Source organism: Elephantulus edwardii, unplaced genomic scaffold, assembly GCF_000299155.1.
Source record: "Elephantulus edwardii isolate Elephantulus edwardi_28Jun2011 unplaced genomic scaffold, EleEdw1.0 scaffold00165, whole genome shotgun sequence".
NCBI lineage: Eukaryota > Metazoa > Chordata > Mammalia > Macroscelidea > Macroscelididae > Elephantulus > Elephantulus edwardii.
Genome location: NW_006399915.1, coordinates 6800915 through 6807898, shown reverse-complemented (window position 1 = coordinate 6807898; position 6984 = coordinate 6800915).

Below are 6984 nucleotides of genomic sequence, written 5' to 3'. Positions count from 1 at the left end.
GGTATGTTCAAGATGCTTCTTCAGCACCACAACTCAAGGCATCAATTTTTATTCCATCATCCTTAGTCATTATGAAGCTCTCTGATCACCCTGAAGCACAGCAAGTAATTGCGAAGACCATGGACTGGATCAGGCACACCTTTGTCTCTCGCATTATTGTTAGACTGAAATCATTGCTTCTGAGTACTCTGGAAAGGTCCCTGACAGCAGATTTACCTTCAGGAAGCTGGCTTCTGTGAAGAAGAATGCAGCATAAGGATCAGCAGAAGACTTCTCAATAATTTACATTATGCACATTACACTGCTTTGCTGAAAGTGAGCATTTGAAGCACTTGTTGCAGAAGATTAAAGAATTCAGTCTTCAGTATGGATTATATCTCAATATGAAGAAAACAAAAATTCTCATCATGATAGATGGAGAAAAGTCTGAAACAGCAATTACTTCATCTTACTTGGATCCACAAGCACTAGCAGTCTGGAGATCAGGAAATGAATTTTACTGGAAAAGTTGGAAGTCAGGGTCCTCTCCAAACTGTTGAGGAACAATGATATCAGCTTGTTGATTAAGGTGTTCCTGATTCATACCACAGCCTTTCGGGCACTTGCTATGCACCTGAGAGCTGGATGATGAATTAAGATGACAGAAGAAAATTGATGGCTTTGAGCTGTGGCGGTGGAAAAGAGTAGTGAATATCCTATAGACTGCCAATGTTGTTGTTGTTGTATTTATGTGCCGTCGAGTTGCTTGCGACTCATAGCGACCCTATGTACAACAGCCCTAAACTCTGCTCTGTCCTGTGCCAATCTCACTGTCTCTGACACTCCCAGCCTGATTACCCCACTCACTGAATCAATCCACCTCATAGAGGGCCTTCCTCTCCTGCGCTGTCCCTCCACCCTCCCAAGCATGATGTCCTTCTCCAAGGACCGGTCTCTCCTCACAACATGTCCAAAGTATGTTAGACGGAGCCTCAGAATCCTTGCCTTCAAGGAGCCACCCGGTTTAACCCTTTCCAGGACAAATGTGTTTGTTTTCCTAGCAGTCCATGGTATTCTCAATACTCTTCTCCAGCACCACAGCTCAAAGGCATCACTTCTCCTTCTATCCTCCTTGGTCATTGTCCAACTCTCTGATGCATAACAAGTGATTGTGAAGACCATGGCCTGTAACAAATGCACCTTAGTCTCCAGAGAGACACCATTGCTCTTCAGTACTTTGGAGAGGTCCCTAATAGCAGACTTTCCCATGGCAATGTGTCTTTTAATTTCCTGGCTGCTGGTGCCAAGAGTGTTGACTGTGGAGCCAAGCAAACTAAAGCTGTGTACAACCTCAATCTCTTCACCATCCATCCTGATCCTGCCAATTGGCCCAGTGGTAAGGACTGCCTATAGAACAAACAAATACTTCTTAGAAAAAGTGCAGCTAAAATGCTCATTGGAGGCAAAGATGAAAGTGTTTCATCTCACATATTTTGGGTATGTTTCTAGGAAAGGCTATTCCCTGAAGAGGGAGGAACATCATGTGGAAAGGTAGATGGTCAGCAAAAGGGAATAAGACCTTCAACCAGATGGATTAATAGTGACTACAACAATGAGTATGAGTGTGTCAGAGATTGTGAGGATGGCACAGGATAGGACAGGGTTCAGATCTGTTGTTTATAGGGTCACTAACTAACAAACAATAACAACAATTGATCCCTATTATTTCAGACCTAAACAGTCGGCTATTCTCTAACATAGCAACTGCTGAGCACTGTGAAATTTATCTTTCAATGTTGCTTTCCTAGCCACTGAACTTGACTTTGCTATGTGGATATGTGGGTATATGTTAGCTCATCCACAAGGAGATTAGCTGTCTCAGCATTCCACAAGGGGATTGGCCAGTTTTGCCAATCTAAAGAGGATTGGCTAGTCTCACTAATAAATTGAAGGGCTCCAGCAGCAGATTAGACCCTCCCCACCATTGAAGAGGAGAAGAAGAAGCAAGAGAATATAGGAAGCCCTTCAGGACTCAACATTCTTGCTCCACTTACACCTATGGTAGCAGGAGCCATAACCAAAAGAGAGGAGCAGAAAGACATGACATGAGTCAGAGCTATTTTTTGTTGGGCAATTCAGGGCATGAGAGAGCAGATATTGCCTGGACTGAGAACTTCATAACACTGGCATTAAGCCACAAGGCTCAAGGATGAGGTATCTGCGAGTACATTCCAGACGCTGCACTGACTATATTTTGCTATTGACCTGGATTACAACTTTTTAACTCCTCCAATATGATTCTGCGTAGTCTGTAAGCTATTGCATTGAATTTTGGACCAAGTAAAACTATGAGATTGGTGCTGAGTAGAAAGAGGTGAGAGAACATAGGAGACACGGTTGACCTCATATTAACTGGTTTTGTGTTATTGAAGTTGTTGACGGGACCATTGCCCTTTGTGAAATTGGTAAAAGTCAAATACAGACATCCCCATGTGAGCCTTGCTCTTTTTACAAGCATCAAGGCAATTTTCAAAATTCCCATACCAACTCATCCTCCTGATGATCTTTATCTTCATAAACTTGGAAGCTGTAGCTCCTGATTTGCTCTCCACCTCTCCTTAATGCTCTTGGTGGCCTAATTGTAAATAGTTGTGCTACTAACCCAAAACCCCACAGTTAGAGACCACTAGATGGACAATATTCTATCATTCAATTTATTGCCTTTGAAAACCCATGGTCAACTATGATTTGGTTCTGACTTGATAGTATGTAGCACCACATACAATATGAACATTTTATGAGAAGAGTGAAAACTGATCGCCTGTTTTATTTATACCTCCATTCCCCAAATTTAAGAGAGTTTCCTTTTTTTCTTGGTTGTGTTGTTGCCACTCCTATTCCCTCCCCGCCCATGCCTTCTATTATCTGCCCATAACGAATATGTTTCTCCTAAGAAACTAGGACACAAAATGCATTAGTACTCATTTTTAGCACCTTGATGTAAATGAAAGTTTAGCTGTATAACTCACATTGATGTCTTGTAGTCATCTGAAAGACTCAGAATGAACTGCCTCTCTGACTTTTTAATCCAGCACTCTCCACCGTTCTGTCTTCATCCTTCCATACAGCATATCAGAATAAACTTCCCTTCTTAACGTCTTTTGATAACAGTGGCTATTTTAGCCATTCTGACTAACTGTACATCCCACATATTTTATTTTTTTTTTAACATGGTGGTGGTGGAGACAAAAGAACTTCAAGGATTTAAGCTATCGTGTTATTGGGATCTGCATGAGAAAATACAGACCTGGAAATTCCCTTCCCCTAAGTCCTGACAGAGGAACAAAGATGGGAAGGAAGACATAATTCCCCATAGAAGACCTAATAGCAATTTAAAGCAACCACAGACAAGAAAACCGAGAACAGAAAGAATAAGGAAAATGAACATTTCCGTTTCCAAGAAGCTGCCAAATGACCTTGAAGAATGGCTATTTTATTTTCTTACATAACTCTGGATGTTTCCACAGGTGTATAAATGCTGACACGTACAGGATTTCAGACCGCTTGCATTTCCTTTTGCAAAATAAATTTAATTGAATAAGAATATACATTAGAGAACCATTAATAGACTACTTTCTACCATCTTTTAAGAAGGCACTATAGCCAAATTTCATTGTTGTTGTTGTTGTTAGGTGCCATAGATTCAAGTATGACCTACATTGACCCTGTGAACAACAGAATTGGACTCTGTCCTAGCCTGTGTCGTCCTCACGCTTCTTGACACATTAGAGCCCATTGCAGAATTTGCTGTGTCAATCCACCTGGTTGAAGGTCTTCCTCTTTTCACTGACCCTGTACCTTTCAGAGCATCATGTCCCTCTCCAAGGAATACCATCTGTTCAGAACATGCCCTAAATATGTGAAGTGAAACTGCATCATCTTTTCCTCCAAAAAGCACTCTGGCTGCACTATCTCCAAGATATATTTGTTTGGTGTTTTGGCAGTCTATGGGGTGTTCAGCACTCTTCTCTAACACCAGATCTCAAAGGCATCAATTCTTCTGTCATCCTTTTTCATTGTCCAGCTCTCAGATCATAGCAAATGATCAGAAAGTCCATGGCCTGAATCAGACACACCTTGGCATCATTTAAATTGGCATCATTTCTCCTCAATAATTTGGAGAGGTCCCTAACGGCAGACCTTCCCAATGCAATACATCCCCTAATTTCTTGACTGCTGGTACCAAGGGTGTTAGTTGTGAATTCGATAAAGTCATTGACAGTTTCAATCTTTTCTCCATTTATCATGATGTTGACTATTGGTCCAGTGGTAAGAATCCGTTTTCGTGACATTGGGATGCGATCCATATTGACATTTCAATAATGAAAACTGAAGTTTCACTATAGAGTTACTTAAGTTTTTACATTCTGAGACTGTCAAAACCTAGTTATTTTCAATTTTTGAAAATACATATGAGAGGACTATTTGAAGGGATAGGCACTGATTGTTCCATCTGAGAGGAGAAGGGGAGCATTCCTCAGGGAAGTGGTGGTCCACAATCATAAGGGAACTCAACATCTTACTGTAACAAAGCATCCCTTACACAACTAAACTTCCACAGAGAGATGTCTGTGCCTATCTCTTCCACCTAGATCATCTGGGTCTACTGAGTAACCCAGCTGTAGACACTGGGATATTTTTTCCTTTTTCTATCTCTCATTTTTTCCAAATCTCTATATATCTTATCACCAATTATGACACACTCCAAATGTTCTAGTCTGGTGTCACTGTGTCTGGTCTTGAATCTCTTGTATTATCATGGTCACTAGAGTCTCCAAGGGGAAAAGGTCCATATTTGTTGTAGTTAGATCCTGTCAAGTTGAGTCCAACTCATACAAGAACCTCATCCTATTTTATGCCATCCTCATAATTCTTGACACACTCAAGCCTATTGCTTCAGTCACTGTATAAATCCACCCAGTAAAAGTCTTCCTCTCCTTCCCCATCCCAAGCATGATGTTCCTTTCCAAGGAAGTGTCATGTATTGTTGTTACTGTTTATTTTAAAACTGTCTAATGGAACAACACTACCTAGTACCCATTGATTACTATATAAAATTCCTTCTTGGTTGTGAAACAGTTGAACCGTACCCATTTCCTGCTATATAAAATTCCTCTTTCTTCCTTTGTGACAGTTAAACAGGGGAGAGAAAAGAATTCCTAAGTTCTAGAAAGAAAGTAGATTAGGGAGTCCTTGAGTTCTGACAAAGTTTTGAAACAAGAGGGACTATCTAAGGCATGGATAAGTAACCCATAATTCATTTACTAATACATGTTCATAAAGAACAGTAACAAGTGGCTTGGTGGGGGGGAAAAGTTATGGACCAAAGCTTTGGTAACAAGTCAAATGTCACCCAGGAAAGATATTGGGAAGGCCAGAAAATACTTCAACTCAGAATACTGTTATGTAGTGGTATTAATAAGTTCAGAATTATTCAAACATAGTGCATAATTATAAAACTGATGTTGTGTGCCTCCAGTCTTCAAAACTGGTTGGACTGATAATTAACATTGCTTTGCTTTAGAATCCTGCTTTTTCTTTATAGTCATGTAGAGTACCTTAGAGCTCTGGTGGCTTTGTGGTAAAGAGCTTTGCTGCAATCTCAAAATTTTGCAGTTCAAATTGACCAGCTACTCCATGAAAGAAAGACTGGCAGTCATCTCCTGCACAATTGAAACTATTTCTGAAAACTTGCTGGATAGTCAGCTATGGGTTGTTTCTGACGAGGTGTACATAATAATAACAACAAAACCAAAAAAGCAACAGAGGAACTTAAGCTGTCTATTTTCCAGGAAGGGAAATGCATCTTTCATTGAATTAGCCTTCGTTAGAATTTGTCTTTTCCTAAAGCTAAATGTTTCCTCAATCATAGGTAAACTGTTCTTTGTCTGTTTATCAGGAAAGGAGATTCATCTTTCCTGAATTAGCATTTACTTTTTGAAACACTGTTTTTCTTAGTAATATGTAAACTATACCACAAGTTGTCTGTTTACTAGTTAGCTGTTCTTTTGACTGTAAAAATCCTGTAGCTTTGAACTATTAATAGCAATATGTTAAAAAATTAATACCAAACCCAAGTATAAAAATGAAAAACCATCCTTAGATGGAGAGGCTCTCTGCTCTCTCAGATCTACAATAAAGTTCTTTGGATACTGCAATCCATCTGTCTTCTTGGTGAGTGACTATGGAAAGAACACCTCGCATGCACTAACAGTGGCTGGTAGAGACAGCACCCAAAAAAGTTGTACCTCGTTGCTTAAGCCCTAACAAAACAATAAGACCTCTGACCAGGCATAAGGTCAACTGTTTCAAGGAAAGAAAAGAAAAATCCCAACTGCTTAAAATTTTAACTGGTTTCTGAATCACAGACTATCTTATTTTCCTAATCTTTTTCTCTCGTTACATAAAGTGCTGGATCAAGTACATTTTCCTGAGGAAGTTCAAATCAGAAAAAATTACATTCACCTAACATAGTCATTCCAAGACCCATTAAGTAGTTTAGGCACTTCCAGACATTCCTTCTTAATAATATTTAACTCTACTAAGAGAGTTAAGATGCTATGACTTATACATGACCTTCAGAGAGCAGTAGGCATCCTTCTTGATCATGTTCCATAATGACCACATGACAAAACAGGAAGTGGCCATTTTGAACATGTCCTGTGATGATCATGTGACCCAATGGAGAATATAATTTTGATCACCCATCCATGCTTTCTACAAGACTTGGTGGCAACTGTCCTAAAAGATCTCCACATATGCTCAATTACACAATCTCTTCTTCACCAACAAATTTGATGATCCTATTCTTTTGTTCCCTTGCTCTGTTCTGACGACTGTCTCCTGGTCCAAGGATAAGTTTCGCATTAGAACGATCAAGTGTTCTGGGATTCCCATTCTTCTCAGAGTCAGCCACAGTTTGTTATGATCTACACAGTCAAATGC